The 24,408-nt window shown below is 41.1% G+C and overlaps 1 pseudogene; it reads right to left on the bottom strand.

Moving 5' to 3' along the window:
- Positions 1-930: 930 nt before the first annotated feature.
- On the bottom strand, positions 931-2,299 carry LOC135268804 (creatine kinase B-type-like; annotated as a pseudogene).
- Positions 2,300-24,408: the final 22,109 nt, after the last annotated feature.

Raw genomic sequence — 24,408 nt, 5'->3', positions numbered from 1 at the left:
CTGGTGGGGTTGTGCCACGTGGGAAATGATCCCCAGTAGACAGTGAGCCAGAGAAACCCACTTCAGCTTCCATCGAGTGTCTGCCATACCCCAGGAACTTTCCCTACCTTATGTCCAACTATCATAATAACATCTTAAGATATATTATTGCTTCCAACGTATGAATGAAGAAACTAAGGCCCAAAGAAGGTACGCCACTGGTCCAAGGCTACACAGCCAGGACTTGGCAGAACTGGGCTCTCCCTTAAATCCATCTGTCTTCAGATCTGCTGTTTATTCGCACTACCATAAAGCATCTTGCACTTCCCTTTTTTTTCCTATGGATCCTTGAGATGTAGCACCTTTTGGGACTTGAGAATTTTAACAGTTAAAAAAAATTTCCATAAGCCATCTCTGCATCTCCTGTAAGTTTCTGGCACGTGACTGCCCCTTCTGCCCATATTCACCAAAAAATATACTGAATCCCTATTGAGAGACTGATCCAAAACTTCCATATCCTTCTAGAGGTCTAAAGCCTACCTTTCTATTGGAAAATGTAATGTGAACAACACGAAAAACACCTTAAACTCTGATATCATGGGAACCAATGTAAAGAAAGCAAATACATTTAAAAATACTTAAAGAACTTACTCTTTGAATCTTGTCATTCACTAGATCAAATTGCAATTTAATATAATAATTATTTTTTGATCACCTTTAAAACTGTCCACATCAGCTATGTTATTTCTTAAAAAAAAAAATTGAACACCCTAATCATTTAATACAAGGAAAATGTCATGAATTACTTATATTTTCTTCATGCCAGGTCTTCCCCAGTCAAGTGAAGCCAAGAAATGAGATGGTTATCTGGATAACTAAAACAAAGTCTTATTTTTACTCTCAATAATTGGTGAGATTTAAGACAAAGCATTTTTTTTTTTTTTTTTTTTTTTTGGCAGGCCAAAACCTTAGTTTATTTCAGCATCAGCAGTATCTTAGCCATCAAAAAAATAAACTACCAAGGGTGACAAAGTCTCTACAGCAAGGCTAAGGGCTCACCAGGTGGCGAACATCAGGGGTGCATGGTGGGCACTGCCCAGGCAATAAGTTAGGAAGCAGCAGGGCTGGTGTCGGGTGTGGGCCGGGCTTCACTTCTGGGCAGGCATGAGGTCATCGATGGCCTGGCCCTGTTCCAGCCGCTGCTCCATCTCAATGAGCAGCTTCACTCCGTCCACCACCATCTGCACCAGCTCCACCTCCGAGAAGCCCAGGCGGTCAGCGTTGGAGACGTCGAAGACCCCGCCCACCGCAGCTGTGTCCACACCGCCTGTGCCTCGCTTCTGAAGTTGCAGCCGCTTAAGCACCTCCGAGAATTTCTCGTGCTTGCCCAGGTGGGGCAGCTTAATATGCACACCTGCCCGCAGCCCTGTGCCCAAGTTGGATGGGCAGGTGAGGATGTAGCCCAGGTGAGGGTTCCACATGAACTCATAGTTCTTAGACTTGAAAGGAGTTTCAATCTGGGTGAGGTCGGTGCAGAAGCGGGTGAACACTTCCTTCATATTGCCCCCCTTCTGCATGGAGATGACCCGAACGTGGTCCTCCTCGTTGACCCACACCAGGAAGGTCTTATTGTCATTGTGCCAGATGCCGCGGGCGTCTGGCCAGTCGCGGGCCATGCCCGAGGCCAGCAGCAGGGGCGACACGGGCTTGTCAAAGAGGAAGTGGTCGTCGATGAGCTGCTGCTGCTCCACCTCCGTCATGCTCTTGAGCGCGTAGTATCGGCCAGCCAGGTCGCCGTCCAGGCTGGACAGGGCTTCCACCGCGAGCTTCTCGATGGCGCGGCGCTCCCCGCGGCTGCAGTGCGGGGGGAAGGCAGAAGCCGCGGATGCTGCGGCCCGTGCGCACCCGCGAGCTCAGCACGTAGTTGGGGTCCAGGTCGTCGCCGCCCTGCAGGTTGTCAGGGTTGAGGTCGGTCTTGTGCTCATCGCTGGGCTTGTAGCCGCCATGCCGGTCCTCGATGATCGGGTCGAAGAGATCCTTGAACACTTCGTAGGACTCCTCGTCGCCCGCCACGCAGCCCACGGTCATGATGTATGGGTGGCCCGGGTTGTCCACGCCTGTCTGGATGACGTCGTCCAGCGTGAAGCCACTCGGCGTGCTCTTGGCGCGCAGCTCCGCGTACAGCTCGGGGGTCAGCACCTTGGCCATGTGGTTGTTGTGGCTGCTCAGGTTGGGGAACTCGTCCTCGGCCGGGAAGCGCAGCTTCAGCGTGTTGTGGCTGTTGGAGAACGGCATGGCGGCGGGCGTCCGTGCGGGGGCGGGGGCGGGGTCGCTCCGTCGGTCGGCAGCTCCGGGCGCGGCGCAGGCGAACCAAGACAAAGCATTTTTAAAAAAATATTTTTTGTGGATTACCCAAGTAAGTTTTATCTGTTTTTAATATTAGCTTTGGGACCTGAAAGCATCTGAAATTGCTATGTGCTTCAGGTATTTTTGTGTTCTATAAACTTTATCCAAATTAGTCTAAACCTTTGTGGGAGGCTTTTTTTTTCCTCCAATCTCAGAAAAACTTCACTGAATGCTGAAGACAATCTTCATGAATTGTAAGCAGGATCTCTGTGAAGGTTGGGGTGGAGGTCTGGCTCCTCCACCTGCACCTAACCTGGTCCAGGTGCTGCAGCACCTTTGTGACTTCCAGCATGTGTTTTGATTCAGCGTTCAGCCTGCAACGAAGCAGGGAAAGAACAACAGACTGTTTGCTCCTCGAGCCCTACAGCCCTTGCTGACCAGGAAAGGTTGCTGTTTGTCAAGTGGATGTGGACAGGGCACCGGCAGGTGGGAACAGGGTCAGCTGTGAAGGTGGATGTTTGCGGCCAGATTGCCAGCGCTGTTAGACCAAGTCCCTGAGATGACACTCCTCCTTCCCTCCTGGAAATGTTCTGCCAGTGCGTGGAGTGTGAAGCGTGGAGCATGGAGCGTGGGTCTCCACTAACTTTTCAGGTTCCCTCACATTTTGTGCTGTGTCCACCAGCCCCCCTCCACCACGTGCTTAGGTAGAGAGTTACAGAACATCTTTAGCATCAGGCTCTGTTTTTAGGCAAAGTATTATGTATTTCCCTTCTCTCTTTTCCTTGGAAAGCATCATATGGTTTTCATCACAAAGTTGAAATGCATAATAACCGTGTATCTTTTATAAGTTCTGTTTGCCTCAAATACAGGAAAGTTTGCTATAGACTTGCATTCAAGGTCTAGGCCCTGTACCAGCAGCATGGTGTCCCTGGAAACTCTTATGAGTCTCTCAGGCCCCACACCAGAACTACTCATCAAAATATGCATTTTAACATGTGTCCCAGGGATCCCATGTGTCTGAGTACAGTACCTCTGATCCTGGAAGTGGCTGTGTGAACTTGCTGTGTTAAACTATTTAATATCTGTTGCCTCCGCTTCCTCATTGATAGCCTGGGGACAGGAGAGGCTGGATGAGGGGAGGGGGGCCCAGTTCCCTGCCTGGTGTTTGGTGGGGAGCAGCGGTCATGGATACCTGGGATTTTTCCCTTCATGGTCATTGCAGGTCCCACTGGGAGGTAGAGTACAGCAATAGTCAGCCTGGATCACGTGGTGAGATGGAATGGCAGCCATGGAGAAACAGCTCGGGAAACATCTCAGGAAATGCAGCCAGCCCTGACTTAGAGGGATCAGCAGGCTCTGCTGTGATGCCAACCACCTGCCAGGCTCAGCCCGGCCCCCACCATGGAGTGTGCTGCATCCAAGTGCCAATCAGCTGCAACAAACCCCAGTGGGCCCCAACAACAGGTGTCTCATTAAACATCTCTCACCCTCCCAGGCTTACCCACTGACAGGCACCAAACTCACACTCAATCACCGCCTAATCACAGCCAAACTCCATTAACAAGTCATACTAATGACTAACTTCTAACAGTGTCTCTGGTTTGGAGGCAAAACACCTTATTCTTTTTAGATGAAAACTGGCTTGTGATCCTTCAGAAGGACCCATAATTAGGTCCTTTAAAAATGAGGGTCAAGGGAGGAGGCAGGGGAAAGCTGATAGACCCAGGGTGGCTATGGTCCTGAAAGTGCACAATGCGAAGCTCTGTTTGTTTTAATCTTGTGCCTGTTGGGTGGCCCACAAGAGTCCAATTAACTTATTACAGATGCTTGTATTGGTTCCATCCTCTTGTCTCCTCCTTACTTCCTTTTTTCTCCTTTTCTTTTTTTTTTTTCTTTAATTTTTCCCTAGGAGGGATAAACTTGTAGCACAGATTGCAGGCCTGCAGGCTTCCAAAGATCAACAACTAGTTTTCTGTGATCGAACCCCCTGTGAACCATGAACACTCATTTGCAGAATTCCTAATGCATTGGATGAGGCAGGGAGGTGCTTGAGTGGCTATAACAGGGTTTGGTACAATTTTGAAATGGCCAGAAGGTAGACATTCTTCTCTGAATGGAAGCAACTTTGCAGACTGGCTTTTTTTTTTCTTTGCCTTTTAAAAATGTTATTTTGCATCATAATAAAATTATTATTACTTGCATTACTTTTTATCATAAGTCATCCCATTCTATCATTTGAAAGGGATCTTGCTTTTAGAGCTTATACTTGTTACAGAATATCTTTTGCAAGCCAAAAAAAATAAACTAAAAATAAATTGATTCCTTAGACTTGCTCATGTACTCAGCCCCTGGAGGATGTTTCTCTGATGTCCAAGTCAGGGCCGCCAGCACTAGCAATAGTGAGAGGAATTAAGGCAAGAAGTGAAACGACAGTAAAATATGACGTGGTTACCTTTCACCCCAATCTTCCATTGCCAAATGAGGGGCATGTAGTCCAAATATTTGAATTCATCCCACCTTTAACTCAAGCATTTGAGATTGAATCAAATTATGTTTTGAAATATATGATTTCTTTATTCCCTAATGGGCATATGAGAATAGTTTTAAGGGCTCTGATTTATATGAAGTTTATTTTTCTTCCTAAATTTCTTCTCTAAAAATCCTTGAAGTAACCAAGATTCCATCCAGCAAGTATTTTCAAACTCTCATATCTTCGGTTCCTCTAGCAACAGTTGATCAGATTTAGTTTCTGAGATGGGAGACAGGATTTGCCAACATTCACTGGTGATGAAGACCTTGAATTCTATGGGGATTATGGAATGTTTTAGATGCTGATATGCAAGTAACTGTAGGAGGGCATAGAAAAAAGCATGGTCTTTAAAGGTTGATGAACTTGATCCTTGCTTACCATACCAGCTTATCTGAGGGTTAGACCCTTTGCCCAGAACACTGGGATAATATTTACCTCACAATGCCTTGAAAATAAGAAGACATAATGAATAGGAATTTTCTTAGCTAGTGCAGCTATGCAGTGGGTACTCCATCGTACTCCTTGACAGTTCCTTCTTCTTTCCTGTAGCCAGAGCTTCTTTAGAATCTTCCAAGGCAGGATAAGCTTGGTAGGCAGCATCTCCTAAACTTTGGACTGAGCTGCAGTAGCAAGAGTGTTGGGAGCCAGGAGTCTGGAGTCATGGTTCACCAGGTTTGGCTGCAACTCTTAGGGCTTAGATGGAGTGGTAGAGAAGCAGGAAGCCTAACCCAGGGATGGAAAAGCCAGACTGGCAAATTTCTACTAAAACCAGATGCTTTGAAGACCTTAGAGGCAGTCATTAGCCTAAGATTCTATAGGGAGGATCTTGCCTTCCCTTTGGCCACCACTCTGAAATGTTTTCTAATATCTACATTTAGGGGTTTCTTTCTGGGGAATGAATCAGTGAGTTGATCACAGAAGTCTATAGAAACATAGAATTTCTCTAACAGAGATTCACTCTAGAGCCATTTAAAAAATGGAATTCTTTTTTCCTATTCCTTCATAGAACCTCATGAAAAGCAGTAAGGTTGAATGTATCTATATCTAACAAAATGTTCAAGTGCTGAAGCTCTGACTGCTCAAAGTGCTTTTCCTTTCAAAGTGTGAGCATGTTCTTGATATTATGCACTCCAAGAAGCTGATTGGGACAATGGGGTGCTAGGACCTCCTTTCATCATTTAAAGTATCAGAACTGCAATAATAAATATTGTACTTTTTGTTAGGACCTGGGAAAAATATGCATTCTGAGTCTCAATGTGCATATTTTAACTTTCCAGTTATATTTCAAAAATGACAAATTTATCTGTCAGTACTAGATAGTGGTAATATTAAATATACGTTTATTTTTATATCTTGTCCTAATGGCTTTCTTCTAGTCTCTACAGACATTGGGCAGCTAATATTAAAATGTTCATGTAAGTTTAAGTCAGTATATATATATATATATATATATAGTTTAATACGAGTCCAAATAAATGACATCATATTGTTTAGCAAGTCACAATTTTAGGTTTTTATGCAAACAGGTAACAAAGGCTCTCACCTACATACTTCTTGGTGTTAAGTAAGTGTTCTTATGCTCATAAACTAGTTGCTGGGTTAAATTGCCATTTTATAGCAATTTTTGTTTAGATGCCTCACCCCCGTATGGAAATAGCAGAGACAATATGGCTAGAGAAAAACTCACAGGGTTGGGTGCCAGTAACAACCAACCCTGTGAATTTTTCTCTAGCCATACTGTATGGGTTGAAGACAATATTATGAAAAATTTAATGAAAAAAAATTTGACAACTTAGATTCTTAGATGTCAACTTTTTTGAAAGTCACAAACTAACAATGATCACACAACAATGGCTTTACATATCCTAAAGAAATGTAATTTGTAGTTTAAAACATTTTCAAAAGAAAATCCAGATGGCTTTGCTAGTAGATTTTACTAAGCATTTTGGAAAATATATATCTATATATTTTACGAAAGTCTGAAAGAAAATTGAAAAGGAGGAAAGGAGGGGATATTTTAATGACATTTTTTAGGCTTAGTACATTGATACCAAAATCTGACAAAAATATTACCAGAAAAGGAAAAAATATACTAATGTATTTCATGGAAATACATGGAAGAATTCTGAACAAAATGTTATTAAGTTGGACCCAATAATATGTAAGAATAATCCATCAAACAAAGTGGGGTTTATTTCAGGAATGTAGTGTTGTTTTAACATTGGAAAATATCAATTGATGTCATTCATTTTATTAGTAAAATGAATTAAAAACCTGTATGTTCATCTCCTTAAATACAGATAAAACATTTTGACAAAAATAATCACCATCTATTCCTGATGAAAACTCTCAGCAAATTAGGGAAAGAAGGGAATTTCCTAAACCCAAGAAAGAGAATCTATGATAAAACTCCAACTAGCAGTCATACTGAAGATGAAAGACTGAATGCTTTTCCCCTAAGATGAAGAACAAGACAAAGATGTTAGCTCTCAACATTTTTATTCAACAATATACTGGCAGCTCTTGCCACAGCAATTGGGGGGAAAAAAAGCATTCATATTAGAATAGAATAGAATAACTTTATTCACATATATGATTTTCTATGTAAAAAGTCCGATGGAATCTCCATAAAAGCTACTAGAAGTAGTGGGTTTAGCAAGATTTCAGCATACAGGATTAATACACAGAATATAATTGCAATTCTATACACTAGCAGCAAACAAAAGGGAATTGAAATTCAAAAGGAATTCTATTTATAATAACATGGAAAAATATGAAATATCTCAAAATGAATTATAGTCTTATGTATAATACCTAAACTATAACACTTATAAAAGAAAGCAGGGAAACATTTTAGGACTTTGAGTTGGATAAACATTTCTTTAGAAAAGCACAAATGCATAATCCATAAAATAAAAAGAAATTGATAAATTGAACATCATCAAAATTAAAAACTTCTGCTCTTCAAATGGCATGGTTAAGAGAATTTAAAAAAACAAATCATAGGCTAGGAAAAATATTTGTAAAGCATGTATCTGATAAAGGACTTGCATCCAGAATATCTAAAGGACTTTCAAAATCCAATATGAAAAAAAAAAAAACTCAATAAAAAAGTGGACCAAAGATTTGAATAGATACAGGAATGGCAGATAAATAAGATATATGAAGGGCAAGTAAACACATGAAAAGATGCTCAACATCATTAGTCCTTGATAATGCAAATTAAATATAAAATAAGATAATATTACACAACAAATAGAATAGCTAAAATGAAAACTGATGACACAAAGTATTGGTGAGGACGTGGAGTGACTAGAACTTTCATGCAGGGCTGGTTACAATTTTCAGTGGAAACAATCACTTTAGAAAACAGTTTGGTAGTTTTTTGTGGAGATGCAGGTAAGAGGGTTTATTAGGAGGGTGAAGGGGTAAGTGGGGCAGGCTGAGGTAGAAAGGATGACAAAAGGAATAAGAAAATGTTTCAATGTAACAGATCTGTTCATTTTCTTGATTGCGGTAATGTTTTCACATGTGTATAAATATACCACAACCTACCAAATTTTACACTTTAAAATGTAAAGTTTCTTGTACTTTAATTATACTTTAATAAAGCTTTCTTTTTTTTTTTTAAGAAAGTTTTATTTCTTTGTTAGTCTGTGGGGCAAATCAAACTTTTTTTTAATCTGTATTGTAGCTCCTGAGAATCCCATGGTCCAGAAGATGTAGTGGGAAGAGTAGTGTTAGCCTTTCTCTAAAACTTTTTTTTTTTCTTTCCTTCATATAATCTATTGTCTTTAACATGCCAAAAATCCAACTTTATTAGTTGATAGAGCCATCGTCCTTTTATGAGGCTTTTGTGCACTTTAATTCCAGCTCTCATGGCTAAGGCTGTTGGGTTGACAGAAATTAGCTCACAAACCATTCCCCCCAAACAACTGTGATTTCTGCTTTAATTGAGAAACAGAGCATGTTAAGCACTTTTATTGAGTGGTGGTGCCTGGTGAATGACAGATGCGCTCTGTGTGATGGACTGCTGTGTACATCCTGTGTCAAAATGGGCCCATTTGTTGCAAAAACACATAATGAAAAGCTTGATTTGATAAAGATACAGCCTGTGCACCAACTCCATATTGGAGCTTGTTTAAATATGAATCCGGATTTCCAGTGAGACCATGGGCAGAGCCTCTCTCATGTTGCTTTGACAACTGAGCTCCAAACGGGAGCTAAGTCAGCAGCTGGAGATTCGATGATTTTTGCACTTATGCAGAGTTTCAAGGTCCAAAACTGCTAGGAGAAGATGATTTCCTCTAATGCATTGAACTGTCAACTCATCAAGATTTGTTTTCTGACATTTCAAAGTGCACTGTATTATTCCGTTTTAAGCTATTCCTGAACTCTTTTAATCTTTTTTTCTTAATGCATATTTATTGCAATAGAGGTATTTTCTTATTTAGAGGGGATTTGACTTAGTGCATGGATATAGAATAATTAACTATGTGCATGAATACAGAATAAAATGAGAGGCTAGAAACTCCTAATTTGGCTCTACTTATTGAGATAATAAGGAGCAGAAGGAATTTCCAAACTTTGTGAGAACTTCGGCACTCTTAAAACTGTGGCATTTTTAACTAAAATGAGTTTAGAAAGCTGAATGCTGGATTTGGAATAAGTTAAACGATGTGCACAGTTGACCAGAAGCTTAGCAGATGAGCCTACCCCACCCTTTTGATGTATTAGTAACAATTCAGCAAGTCACCCTGACTGCTAGGCAGAGCCAGTCCAGAAATTTAGTATCCCACCATTAGTAGCAAATTCTTCTGGGTTCTTTCTCTGGATTCTATTTGTAGTTCAACAGATGTTAATCATCTATATTAAGAAATGTTGCATGATCTGCACAAGTGCCCCAGAACCTAAAATACAATAAAAAAAAAAAAAAAGAAATGTTGACAATAAATGGCATAACTACTCACCTGGCCATTCTACTCTTCCTTCATTCAGCAAATAGTCTGAGAGCACCTTCTATGTGCCCTGCACTGTGCTAGATAGGCCATAGGACATTTTCTCTCATTTATGAAGCCATCTTGTAAAATAGTCTTTATGTATCTGGTAACAGATAATACAGCATCTATTTCAAGGCCAGCTGCGATGAATGCATTTTCTGAGGTTTATATGGACTTTTCTATATTTTTACCATGTTCAATTCCCTCCCAAGTTAGTTCTTCTCCCCATAACAACCCTCATTATATGTCAAACAGCACTTTCAGAAAAAGAGACAAGAGAAGTGAGCGGTGCAGGCTTTTGTAGTTACCATTTTTGTGACCGTATCTTTGTGTGAGCTCTTGGGGTCTTGGAATCTGAAATATCTTCCTTGAGCCACGGCCAAAGTTACCTGATGGCTCCAAGGCCGGGAGACATCAGGTGCCAAAGTTACTATCAAAATTCAGATGTGTTCTGTCCAGCATCCTGCATCAAGTTAGGTAACAGTTGGGTACCTAAATCCAACACAGAAGGAGAAAAGCAAAGGATGTTGTTTTTATGTTACTATGACCTAAACACAACGGCAAGCTGTAGAAAGTATTAAGGCAGAAGGTGATATAGAAAGCCCCCTGGTGCTTTAAAGCTTCTCTCTTGTGATAAATAAGATGTTACCCACCCAAAGCATTCATGAAGGGCATAGAAGGAGCTTCCACTGATGCCTTGATAGTCCATTAGTCCATTACAGTTCCAAGCAGATCCTAATATAATTATTTTGTAGAGTTTATGAACATGTTTTCTGGAGTCAGACTATTGCAGGCCTGATCACTGGGTTGACCCTTGAGCAAATTATTAATTTCTCAAGGACTCAGTCTCTTCTTTTTCACAATTAGACTAAGATTGTCTATTTTATAGAGTTGTTATAAGCATTAATCTTCTGTGATTAGCATTACTAATTTTCTATAATGTGCTGGAAACTTATTTAGAAACTGGAGCTATTAATATAAAGTTAGTTCCTGACCTCAGGGACACCAGAGACTAAGGGAGAGACAGACATAAACAGGCAATAGTACACATGGTGGGCATGGTAATAGAAATTCATGCTCAAGTGGGAATCTGACGGGCGGGAGGGCATCTCAGAGAAGTTGACCTCACATTGTGTCCTAGAGATTAGGAAGCATTAGCCAGGGCAGCATAGGTGAAGAAGGGGAATGGGGGTGCAGCATGAATGGTTCAAGTGCCAGCAAAGGCATGGCATTGAGAAGCAGTGTGTGAGGGCAGGGATGATGGACAACTTGCTGCAGGAACAGGAGGGGCAGGCATTGCAGGTTAACCAAGGCTCCAAAATTAGTAATGATAATGAGGGAAGATTAATGCTTACGAGAACTCTATGAAGTAGGCAATCTTATTAGTCTAATCTTAAATAGAAACTGAGTATTTCCATAACAGCTGAAACCTAACAGTATTTAGTGGAAGCTCCTTCTATGCCCACCATGTGTATGATCATTTTGTTAGTGACTGGGGGGGCCTTGCAGGCTGTGCCCAGGTCCTAGAACTTGACCCTACTAGATGGCAAGGTGGAAGGATGTCCAACAGGGAGGTGGCATGGTGACATTTACTTTTTAGATGGACTTCTCTTGTGGGCATAAGGTAGTGCTTGAGGAGACAAGGCAGGGAAGCAGGAAGGTGAGGGCCAAGGTGGGTCTGTACTGGGATAGCCACAGTAACCATAGAAAGATGATGAAGGATTGGAGACAGATGGCAGCACCCTGGAGCAAGGAGATTTCCAAAGTCCAGTGGAGAAGATGGCAGTTGATGGTCAATGTCTGCAGTCTGTGTGTGCAAGTGACAGTAATATTTTCAAGTGTTAGATATTTGTCATTCCTAAATCAGGAAGTGAAAAGTGTGGGGATGATTGAATTGAGGGAGTGGAGTGAGAAAGAGGAGGGAACTGGGCATAATCCCTGGTTCTCCAGCTTCAGGAATTGGGAGGAGCAGGGAGGACAAGACTGGGAGGAGAGGGAGGACTGTCATCCTGGTTTTCCTCCTTTGGCTCTGAGCAGGCCCCAACCTGTTCAGCAGGCATGGCTGGAACTGGAACTGAAACTGGATCTGGAAGTCCAGGTGCTTCTGGAACTGGAAACATGTGAGACGGACAACTGAGAAGATGGACTGCTGAATCATTGCTCCTGAATTCCTAGGCATATTCTGTTTTTGTGCATTGGTAATGGGTATGTCCTCTGAGGCTGGATAGTGCCTTTTGCTGATGACAGCACAAGGACCCTGATCAGCATCCGTGGTCATCTCTGTGGGTCCCACAGAGCTCTCAGAATTCTTCCCACTGTTTCTATTTTGTTCTTCTTGACATCTCATGCTCAGCTTCTTGGATGGATAATATTCTGCCTCACGTCGCATCAAAATGACTTTGAAGAGGGCTGTATTTCCATAACAGGCTGAAACCTAATGGTATTTAGTGGCTCAGCAGAAGGTGAAAGGTGCTGAATTTTAATCAAGGGATTTTTTTCTTTCATTTTCCACACCACCAGATGTAATCCTCCTTCTGCCTTCTGTTTTATCAGAGACTCACAGTACCAAGTGGTGATTAAATTAGTATGTGGCGTCACTTGGGTCTGATTGCAAATATACAGCGTGGAGGGGATTTCAGTGAGCTTTGGTTCCAAATTTCCTTCTCAGAACAGTTAAGCCAAGAGATCAACTGCAGTAAGCAAGAGATATAGAAGCAGGCTTGAAAACATTAGGCTGGGCAATTATCCTAGGCCTGGCTTTCAAAGGAATGCAGCACCACCCTTATTAAATACAGGTGGCACAACTCCTGAGCATGAGCCTATCACCACACTTCTTTGCTGTGAAGTGAGTGAAAGCAGTGCTGTGTGAAATACTATGATGGTGGATAAGGCATTCTGTAAGTCCCAAGATGGTAGTTTTGGCAGAAACATTGCATGCAAGGAAGGCAAAGTTATATCTGGAGTGTCCATTCCTGTAAGAACAAATCGTTGTCCCAACTATGATGGCAGTTATTGGTATTGAGAAGTGAGGTGATATAACAAATATAAAGTGAACGTATTTTTAGAATTGGCTAAGGGTTAGAGACTGGAAGAGTTTTCAGGTGCATGCTAGGAAGAGCCAAGATTGCCATGAACGAACTGTTAAAGGAGACTCTGGGGAGGGCTCAGAAAGAATAGAGGAGAGCTAGAGAGAAAGCTTTTATTTTCATAGGGAATACATACATAATCATGACCATGATGTTGCTAGAAATATGCACAGTAAAGACCATTCTGTTGAGGTCATGGATAGAAAAGAAAACTCTGTTATCAAAAACTGGAGGAAAAGCAGTGCTTGTTATAAAGCGGCAAAGAGCTCGGCTGAATTGTGTTCTAGTGTGTTGTGGACAGCAGAACTTGTGAACAATAAAATTGAAATTTTAGCTGAGGAGATTTCCAAGCAAAGCATGGAAGAAGAGTTTTGATTCCTCCTGACTGCTTTTAGTAAAATGTGAGGGGGACAGAGAAATTGAAGATGAAACTGTTAAGCAAAAAGGAGCTAGAACTTAAAGATTGGAAAAATTCTCAGCCTACCCAAGTTACAAAAAATGACAATGCTTGCTTTGAAGAGAACAGTATGGGTGTGGTTGCACAACCGTTTGATAAAGAGGTCATAGGTGCAGCTTATGAACTTAATCAGCCATTTCAGCAGAGGCCAGGAGTAGAGATGGGATTTTAGCAGCGAAGGCAGTTCAGTTTGAACTAATGGAGACAGAGAATGCAGGACAAAATGAAGGAAAAGTGTTGGACTTCTTGGCTTCTGTAAGATGGAAGCACAGAGCTATTTGGCTGTAAACACAGGCTGTTTTTCATTAAAAGGGAAGACGGATCCCTTTTAATTCAGGTAATTCAGAGATCATCAGCCAGTCCCACCATAGGCCCACAGTGCACAAGCCTTGCAGAAAAGATTACGTAAATCTAAGTTTCAAAATGTGAGACCATTTTCCCTGCAGAGAGCTGTGGGATGGAGGGTAGCCCACCAAGCCTTGGGGGTGACATTGGCACCCTAGTAGGTCTGGAGAGCAGAACACTGAGCCAGAGAGGATTCTTCTCTAGCCTTGGCATTCATGGAATTTACCTTGGTTGGGTTTGGACTTCCTTGGGACCTGTCACCTCTTCTTTCATTATTATTTCTAGCTTTTAGGATGAGATTATCTCTCGTATGCCTATCCTACCATTGTGTATTTTGGCTTCACTGGTTCACAGATGGAGAGAAATTTTGCCTCAGGATGAATCATGCCTTTTATAAGTATCTGATTTAGATAATATTTAAATGAGACTTTGAATTTTTGACTTTAAAGTTCATACTAGAATGAGTGAAGATTTTGGGGGCTACTGGAGTGGAATCGTTATATTTTGCATGCTATATGGGCATGGCTTTTGGGGGTTCCAGGGCAGAGTTATGGAATAAATATGTGAATGTTTATTTATATTTGAAGCCCTAACCCTCAATAGGATGGTATTGGAGACAGGGCCTTTGAAGGTAATTAGGTTTAGTTGAGATTGTGAGGGTAGAGTCCTCATGGTGCTATTAGTGCCCTTACAGGAAGAGATTGAGGAGATAGCTCTCTCTGTGTCTGCCATGTAAGGCACAGAAAGAAGGCAGCCATCTGCAAGCCAGCCAGAGAGTCCTTAGCAGAACCCAACCAGGCTGGTACCCTGGTCTTAGGCCTTCCAGCCTCCTAGAAATATCTGTTGTTTCAGCAACCCAGTTTTGTGGCATTTTTTACAGCAATGGGAGAAGACCAATACAGATTGTTTCCCCATTTTTGACTATTATGAATAATGCTGCTATGAACATTTGTATGCTAGTGTTTATAGGGACATTTTTTTTAATTTCTCTTGGGTATATACCTAGAAGTATAATTACTGGGCCTTCTTATGAAAGTTTTTTGTTTAACTTTTGAGACACTGCCAAATTGTCTTGTAATGTAGTTGCACCATTTTGCAATTCTATCAGCAATGCACAAGAAATTCCCATTTCTCCACATCCTCACCAACATATTATCTCCTACTCTATTCATTATAGCCATTTTAGTGCTTGTAAAGTGCTGGCTCATTGTGGTTTTAATTCACGTTTCCCTAATGACTAGTCATGCTGAGCATCTTTTCATGTGCTTATTAGACATTCATATGTCTTTGGAGAAATGTCTGTTCATATTTTTTGCCCATTTTTGGGTGGGCTATTTGTTTTCTTCTTATTCTTTGTAAATTCTGGATGCAAGTCCTCCCCTAGGTTTGTGTTTGCAAACATTTCTGAATTGTTTGATGAGAACTTTGAGGAGACTACTCTATGTGGGCTCTAGGACATAGGATATTTCATGCATGGCTCCCACAGCCCTCTTCTCACAGACAGCCTTTCTTCTAGTAATTTCTGGTTATGTGAAAAATCAAGCCATTTATACTGTCAGATGGATCCACCAGACTTCTCTTGGATGCCTGAAAACCGCTGATGTACTTCCCTGTTAGGTTTGCAGGTTGGGGGAGGAGGGATATGGCTTATTTTACCCATTGGTAACAAACCCGCAAAGAAAACTTCCAGCTGTTTGCAGAAATTTTTGATAGTACAGGGTACAAATGATTTTGGATATCCATTTCATTTGTTACTTAGTGACAATGTATTGAAATCCGAAGAGAGTAGTCTCTAGGAGTGTACAGAACACAGGTCCATGGCTTACCTGGTGTGTGCTTCCTTCTGCACAGGCCTTCCTAATTTTTCAAATAATGCATTTGGGATTTACAACTTTCTTCACTGACTGTGACCTGATTCAAAAACACTTGCTCTTTTCTGCAAATAATATTTTTCAATGTGTGAAAAATGAGAATAGAATCAACTATGTGAAATAAAAGAAAATCTAAACTGGCTTTTAAAATGCGAATAAATATCAGGGTTGACACAAGGCTTGGAACTTTCCTTGTAGTAACATAATCCTCATTTCCTCTCATCAATGAACAGCTACCCAGAGAATCACAGGAAGTTTCCCACAATGTCCTCCTCTTTCTCACTTAATGTCAGGTTGTCATCCAAATTAACCTAAAACAAATAGCATCTTAAATATAATTAGCATACTAATATGAACAGCATCCAAATATAAACAGTATCCTAAATTCTTACCCAAATTACAAGCTTGATGCATCCCTTTCCCATTTTGCTAAATCTACTTTCCTACTGGCTTTGATCATCTCTTTTTTCAGATGGAACATTTTTCAGAAAAATATGTATGGTGCTAAAATCTCAGAGAAAACTTATAGAATCTAGGAAGATGATCCATTCAAGAGTCCTAGCTCTTAAGGGAAAACTCAGGCATTAAACAAACATCAGGCATCTTTGTAAATGAATGATTTATATTCCTTTGGGTATATACTCAGTAATGGGATTGCTGGGGCAAATGGTATTTTGGTTCTAGATCATGGAAGACTCTATTATAAAGATACATGCGCACGTATGTTCATTGCAGAACTATTCACAATAGCAAAGACACGGAACCAAAGCAAATGCCCATCAATGATAGATAGGCATTTGGATAAAGAAAATGTGATACATACACACCATGGAATGCTATGCAGCCATAAAAAGAAATGAAATTATGTTTTTTGCAGGGACATGGAAGAGGCTGGAAGTCACCATCCTCAGCAAACAAACACAGGAACAGAAAACCAAACACTGCATGTTCTCACTCATAAATGGGAGCTGAACAATGAGAATACATGGGCACAGGGGCTGGGGGGGGCGGATCATCACACACTGGGGCCTGTAGCAGGGACACAGGGAGGGAAAGCATCAGGATAAATAACTAATGCATTCTAGGCTTAATACCTAGGTGATGGGTTGGTAGATGCAGCAACCCGCCATGGCACACGTTCACTTATGTAACGAACCTACACATTCTGCACATGTATCCTGGAACTTAAAATAAAAAAAAAATCAGGCCTGTAAGGTTTTATTCAACAGATTTCTGTAGTCTTATATGGGAGTTATAAATCCTTATTTCTTTCCTCACCTATAAATTTAGACCTGCACTGGAGTAGGGAGTAGGCATGTGCCCCAGCAATATGCCCATGTGAAATCCCCACATTCCAGAGAGGAGAAAAAACTTACAATCATTAGAATTACAAGCACATGGATAAATACATATAAGAACAACTAAATCCATTGTGACACATAGTTCCTATTATTGCTTTTGGTGCTCTGGGACAATATAAGAGTTGCATTTTTCATAAACATAGAAAATAAAAACAAAGACACTCTGAGCATCACCTCATGGAGAGACCTCCTTTCTCCTGGCCACCGCCATGTATCAACTCCTCCTTGCATGGCTCTCCTCATTCCACTTTTTTTAAAGCATTGATCTGCCACAAGTACACTCAGGATTCCTTCGAAACAGAATTCTCATGAAAATCAGATTGAAATGGAGCAGACAAAAAGGTAGAGATTGTCCATACTTCTGCCCTGAATTTTTTTAGGTCTGTGGCATTTACCCAATATTTAGTTTCTTTTAAAACATAATTTCGATAGGGTTGTTTGTTTTTGATGAGGTTGAAAGTGGGTAAGTGGTATGAACAGACACTTCTCAAAAGGAGACATTTATGCAGCCAACAAACATGAAAAAAGGCTCGTTATCACTGGTCATTAGAGAAATGCAAATCAAAACCACATTGAGATACCACCTCACGCCAGTTAGAATGGTGATCATTAAAAAATCTGGAGACAACAGATGCTGAAGAGACTATGGAGAAATAAGAATGCTTTTCCATTGTTGGTAGGAGTGTAAAGTTCAACCATTGTGGAAGACAGTGTGGCGATTCCTCAAGGACCTAGAAATAGAAATCCATTTGACCTAGCAATCCCGTTACTGGGCATACACCCAAAGGATTATAAATCATTCTATTATAAAGATACATGTACACATATATTCACTGTAGCACTGTTCACAATAGCAAAGACTTAGAACTAACCCAAATGCCTATCAGTGATTAATTGGATAAAGGAAATGTGGCACATATATACCATGGAATACTATGCAGCCATAAAAAATGGATGAGTTTGTGTCCTTTGTAGGGACATGGATGAATCTGGAAATCATCATTCTCAGCAAACTGACATAAGAACAGAAAATCAAACACCGCATGTTCTCACTCATAGGTGGGTATTGAACGATTAAAACACATGGACACAGGGAGAGGAGCATCACACACTGGGGTCATTGGTGGGAGCTAAGGGAGGGACAGTGGGAGGGTGGGGAGGTCGGGGAGGGATAACATGGGGAGAAATACCAGATGTAGGTGACGGGGGGATGGAGGCAGCAAACCACATTGCCATGTATGTACCTATGCAACAATCCTGCATGATCTGCACATGTACCCCAGAACCTAAAGTACAACTTAAAAAAAATGCCATATATTGCCAATGATATTCTCTCATTTAAAAAAAAGAATAAAAATTAACAAAGTATTAAAGGTGCCTTTAGTCACTAATTACCATTACATATGTCCAGATATTCAGTATGATGGGATGACAATATTTGGATATAAATAACAAAAGAAAACATGTACTTTGTAAATCAATATATGCTTATCCTGTACATTACTTTTCTTGCCATCATCTCAGACAATTCTCTGTTTCACAATTAAAATTGTGTTTTGCTGCAAGGAGGAACCAAATAATTGAATAATAAAATATAATCATGTTCAAAGTGAACAAAATTATATTCTCATTAAAAATATGACTAAAATGAATACAACATCTAAAACATCAAAAAGTTCTTCCTCAACTATCTTAAAATTTGTGTTATAAATAAAAGAGAAACACAAATTATACCCTTAAAATTCAAAATAAAATTATACAAGTTAAGATTGAAATGTTTTTATAAAAGTTAATAGTTAATAAAATTTTATTAAATGTTTGCATGAAAATAAAACTTTTTTCCATTCCAGGACTCTATGTCCCTCTCTGTCAATATCAAGGAAGGCATCACACTTGATTTACTCTTCATCTACATCTCCAGCTATTCAGATTTTAGCTGGACATAGATCTATTTAGTGTTGCAAAATGATCCTTGGCACCATGGGCAACTGTTGTGAGCATCTTGTTAATTCGTAAGGTCCTCTGGAATCACCAACTGGAACTGAAAGAGAAGCTACAAATGGGAGCTAGGCACTAGAGGGAAATGATGTGCAAAAGTCTGCTGCACTCATTTTATCTAAGAGGAAAAACTGACAAGTTAATTAATTTTTTTTCTCACTTTCCCAATCAAACCTTCCTCTGACTTCTAAGCCGTGTGCATTCTTCATGCTGGCACTTCACAGCCTGCAAATCCATGCCTGTTTGGACCAATCTCCTTTTGTAAGAAAACTGAGGGCAAGAGGTGTGGCCTCCAGAGATGAAGTCACCAGCAGGGACATTAGGGGACAGGCTGTGCTGTGCCTAATCCCAAGTGACAGAGAAGCTTGTGTGCTCTTTAATAAATGTGTTGTGTGTGTGTGTGTGTGTGTGTGTGTGTGTGTGTGTGTGTGATTTTTGGGTCTATAGCATGGAGCCCAAGGCAAGGACTCCTCTTGCCAGGGTCTAAAGGTGGTGCTGTTAAAAATATCTTAAGATCAGAAAAATTCATTCTATTTGATTTCCAAAAGTCTTGAAAATGAGTCATGTATCTTGAGCTGGTCACACAATATGGTCTATCTATGCAAATGAATAAAATAAAAACAAGTCTATTTTAAATCAAGTGAAGAGAGAAGATGTTTAAAATAATCATGAAAATTCTTTCCCCAAAAGATTTGTTTAAATCTTATTCTTGTGTTTGAGGCAGTATGAAAAGGTAACAATGCATGCCACCCCCAGCACTCTAGTGGGGTTTTGGCATCTCATTAGCCCTTGTGCCATCCCCGTGGCTTTGTTGTATTTTGGAGCCCAGTGGTTTTGAGGCTCCTCATCAATAGAACTGAAATTCACACCAGAGCTGGGTGATTTCAGAGGCCTTTTTCTTAATCACTTTGTCAAACTGTGGGTCCCTGAGAATACATGGTTTCTACAGGTGAATGGATAAACAAATGCAACCCATCCATTCAATGAACTATTGCTCAGTCATCAAAAAGAATGAAGTTCTGATACATGCATCAGTGTGGACGGACCTCAGAAACATCATTCTCAGTGAAAGAAGCCAGGCACAAAAGACCACATACTGCACGATTCAATGTATTTGAAATGTGCAGAATAGGCAAATTCAGAAAGACAGGAAGTATATTTGTAGTTTCCAGAGACTGGAGGGAAAGGAGAGTAAGGAGTGAGTCTTCATGGGGTGGGGTTTTACTCTGGAGTGATAGAAATGTCTGGAACCAGGGAGATTGGTGCAACACTGTGAGTGCAGTAAATGCCACTGAATTATACTTTAAACTAGTTAATTTTATGTTATAGAAATTTAACCTCAGTAACAAACAGGCATAATTTTTATTTTGTCTTACTCTAAAGTGATTTCTACACTTTTATTATCTTAATGCTAAACCATATGGCTGCCATGGAATTTTACTTTGGGGCTCTTTTAAGAAAACAAGATGGCATTTTTACACAATGTTATTGATTTTATACAATTTGAAATTTTTAAGAGAAGCAATTTATAATATGTGCAAATATATGTGCACTCAAATGCACATTATTATTGGTTGTTGTATGTGTGGTGGTGGTGGGGATGTTGAGGACAGGGTGATGGGGGAGATATTAAATTAGAAACCAAGGTGTAGATGTGGAAATATACCGTAAGTGGCCCTTGCTTGAGAGGGACCATGCTCACACAGCTAAGGTTCTATAAGGTCACAGACATGGTTCTGGACTTTCAGATGTTGCTACTGGCTGTAGATTCTAGGCTTGTGCCTCTGCAGCCTGCTCTGGAGTGGGAAGGAGAGTAAGGGGGAGGGTGGCTTACATGCCTGGGGGCAAAGCAGACAAGCTGTAACAGATGGCAGCAGGGTCCTTCTGACATTAGGCCCCTGATTCTTTTCTGTCCTGCATGAGCTTTGCTCTCTCTCCCTCCTTATAGGGCTCTGGCATTTGTTTTTTTTCTTTTTGAGATGGAGTCTTGCTCTGTCACTCAGACTGGAGTGCTGTGGCTCGATCTCAGCTCAAAGCAACCTCTGCTGCCCAAGTTCAAGCAACTCACCTGCCTCAGCCTCCTGAGTAGCTGGAATTACAGTTGCGTGCCACCACGACCAGCTAATTTTTGTATTTTTAGTAGAGATGGGGTTTCAGCATCTTGGCCAGGCTGATCTTGAACTCTTGACCTTGTGATTCACCTCCCAAAAGTGCTGGGATTACAGGTGTGAGTCGCTGTGCCCAGCCAGGGCTTTGTTTTTAAATTGCTTACTGTTTCTCTAGCCTGCCATCTTCCCTTTGCCCACCAGTTGCCTGGGTAAACGACAAATGGGTGTTTGAGGGAAGCACCCATCGAGATCAGACATGCTATATGGAGAATGGTGACTCATAGACTTGGTGGGCAGAAAAACCCAACACCCAGGAAAACCAGAAAAGACCTGTGGTGACCCTCCTTCTTTGGAAAGCACTCAACACTTGGCAAATACGTTCTCTAGCATCTGAGGCCATAGCACAGACTATGAGCTCTCTTTAATAAATAAATAAATAAATAAATTTATTTATTTACTTATTGAGAGTTTTGCTGTGTCACCCAGGCTGGAGTGCAATGGTGTGATCTCAGCTCACTGCATCCTCCACCTCCTGGGTTCAAGCAATTCTCCTGTCTTGGCCTCCCGAGTAGCTGGGACTACAGGTGTGTGCCACCATTCCCAGTTAATTTTTGTATTTTTAGTAGAGACTGGGTTTCACCTTGTTGGTCAGGCTGGTCTGGAACTCCCGACCTCAAATGATCTGCCCGCTTTGGCCTCCCAAACTGCTGGGATTACAGGTGTGAGCCACTGCACCCAGCCTCCTTAATGAATTTAATGCCAGTGACCAGTACGTTGTAATTTGATCACATTGTTTCAAACATATTCTTGGACATCTGAAGGTGTACATGCAGTGAGTCATCTTATGTGTTCTACCTAATTTGATTCATTTTGCACTTCAAATGATAGTTTACTGGGCAACTACTTACACTGTATGCTGTAGGGAGAGTAAAGGAAATAGGTACGACATTGCATTTTGCATGGAGCAGGTGTGCTTTCGTTATCACACAAAGCAATCCTTTCCCAGATATTTCCAAAAGCTGAAATTGCTGAGCAAAAATCGCTCTTGTATATACAATAAAGGTGGTCAAAAATATAAACTGTTCTAACTAATAGAAAACAGAATTGATGCATCCAGTACTTTTTTTTTTTTTTGAGACGGAGTTTTGCTGTTGTTGCCCAGGCTGGAGTGCAATGGCGTGATCTCGGCTCACTGCAACCTCTGCCTCCTGGGTTCAAGCGATTCTCCTGCCCTCAGCCTCCTGAGTAGCTGGGATTACAGGCATGTGCCACCACACCTGGCTAATTTTTGTATTTTTTTAAATTGTACTTTAAGTTCTGGGGTACATGTGCAGATCTTGCAGGACTGTTGCATAGGTACACACATGCCAGAGTGGTTTGCTGTTTCCATCCCTCCCATCACCTACATCAGGCATTTCTCCCAGTGTTATCCCTCCCCAACCTTCCCACCCACTGCTGTCCCTCTCCCAGCCCCCTACCCCCAACATACCCCACTGTGTGATGTTCCCCTCCCTGTGCCCATGTGTTCTCAATATTCAACACTCACCTATGAGTGAAAACATGCAGTGTTTGGTTTTCTGTTCTTATGTCAGTTTGCTGAGAATGACGGTTTCCAGATTAATCTATGTCCCTAGAAAGGACACGAACTCATCATTTTTTTTTTTTTTATGACTGCATATGGTGTATACGTGCCACATTTCTGGCAGAGATGGGATTTCCCCATGTTGGTCAGGCTGATCCCGAACTCCCAACCTCAGGTGATCCTCCCACCTCAGCCTCCCAAAGTGCTGGAATTATAGGTGTGAGCCACCGTGCCTGGCGATGCATCCAAATAAAAACATGTTATCCAATGTAATTCACATTGGTATAATAAAGTCCTCAGCTTTTTAGCATACATACCACATTATTAAATATCCAAGTATGGGTTAGTAGTAAGAGGCTTATCAGTACTGATTGAAGGAAGATGCTTGAGTTCCTGGTAAATTCACTGTCTCCCATAAGCGAGCTCACCCACCAGGGAATGACCAGGGCCTATGAGTACATTGCTATGAGCGGAACTGAGGCTTGTGCATGGCCAACTTCTCCTTGAGTGAACTCATTCTACCCTTTCAACATTGCAGTTTCATAATTTTATTTTGATTTTTATACTCTTAAATATTTACATATAGAAGGACACACATGCATTGCACATTGTTTAAACACAATGAAAGTAGACACAAAAGCTAACACTTTGTCCTCGGGGAGTAATTTTAATCAGATAATATTTAGTGTTCAGCTTAAATAGTTAGTGGCACTTGCAAACAAATTCCCTTTTTGTCAAGGAGATAGATTTTAAATTTCCAGCCCTACAAGAGAGGACAGTTAGGCCCCCTGACAGTTTGGGGGTTCATTTTTTTTCCAGTTGGCTGCAGAGCGAAGAAGGACGATAGCAGCTTGAGGTCCCCTGGCATGTTCGGAAGCTGCGAATCACTTCTCCCAATTGCAGCTCCTTGAGGATACCATCAGTATGCACCAGCGGTTTCTCCTTTTTTTTTTTTTTTTTTTAGCCAGAAGCAAATGAATATATTATCTGTCCACAGCAAGACATGGGGCAAATCAATCTATGAGTCGTGGGTGATTGGGATTCCTCTCATGCGTGGGGGTGTGACCATACTTCAGAACTCATTTTCACTAATGCTGACATACAGGACTGTCCTCGGAGACCTGTCTATCAAACTGCAACATGCTCTGCAGAAAAATTAGATTACTCATGCTCAGAGGGGGCGATGGCAATTTAGAGGGGCCCCTTAAATGCCAATTACACTTGTATTCATAAAGCAAATTAAACCCACATAAAGGGCATTGTTCACACTGGCTTCTCTGGCTCTGTATGTACGAGGTTGCACACTGTTTGGAAATCGTGAAGAAATGGAAGCGTGCGCACACATGGACACCCATCCACAGGCAGTCACTGTGTACAGCTTTTTCTCCGCCTTTGAAATTTAATTTTAATAACCCTGAAAGGCTCAATTTATTTATTTAAGTAGCTGAATACACTGTTTTACTATTATTGCCATATAACTTGGTTGGCCAGTCCACTGCCTAAATACCTGTTATCCATATCCAAATATCCATCATCAGTTAGAAATTTGCAGGTGGATTCTCTTTGTCTGTCAGAGGAGAGGCTAGAGCAAGGCTTCCTGTGCTCTCCATAAGGAGGCATTGTGGGGCTCTGCATGTCATTCACAGTGTTTGCATAGTTACCGAAGAAACAGCTGGGTCAACACCCATAAGATGGACCCAATTCAGTTATGTGCAGGCTTGCCAATAAAAGTCTATTTTTTAATT

Source organism: Aotus nancymaae, unplaced genomic scaffold (genome assembly GCF_030222135.1).
Source record: "Aotus nancymaae isolate 86718 unplaced genomic scaffold, 86718_ANA_hifiasm-v0.15.2.pri h1tg000043l, whole genome shotgun sequence".
In the NCBI taxonomy this organism is placed as follows: Eukaryota; Metazoa; Chordata; class Mammalia; order Primates; family Aotidae; genus Aotus; species Aotus nancymaae.
Note: the sequence above shows the minus strand (reverse complement) of the source record. Positions and strands in the feature narration are given on the sequence as shown.